Source organism: Penaeus monodon, chromosome 19 (assembly GCF_015228065.2).
Source record: "Penaeus monodon isolate SGIC_2016 chromosome 19, NSTDA_Pmon_1, whole genome shotgun sequence".
NCBI classification, from domain to species: Eukaryota; Metazoa; Arthropoda; class Malacostraca; order Decapoda; family Penaeidae; genus Penaeus; species Penaeus monodon.
The window spans coordinates 17,796,179-17,796,562 of NC_051404.1; positions in this window are offsets into that span (position 1 = coordinate 17,796,179).

The following is a 384-nucleotide window of genomic DNA, read 5'->3' on the forward strand; positions in this document are numbered from 1 at the left end:
CCAAAAAATTTTGTAAATTGTTTTTTTTTTTTCCCCTGGCTTAGTTTTTTTTTCGTTACTTTTCCCCGGTAAGGAATAAATATTTTTTTCTTCTTTTCGTCAATTTTTTCCTTTTGCTTTTTTCAAAGGAAAAAAAAATCAAATACTTAAAAAAGGGCCCACCAATTCCCCTCTTTCATTCCCCCAAAAAAAAAACCCCGGGCAAAAGCCCACTTTAAAAGTTTGTATTCCCTTTTGAAGCAAAAAACCCTTTTCCCCTGCTTTCAAAAAAATGATTCTTTCCTTGCATGCAGCCCCTGTCTTTAAAAAACCCTTTTTTCGGGGTGTTATAAAATTAGGGTTTTTTCCTCGTATTTTCCGGATGAGCCGTTGGATAGAAACTGC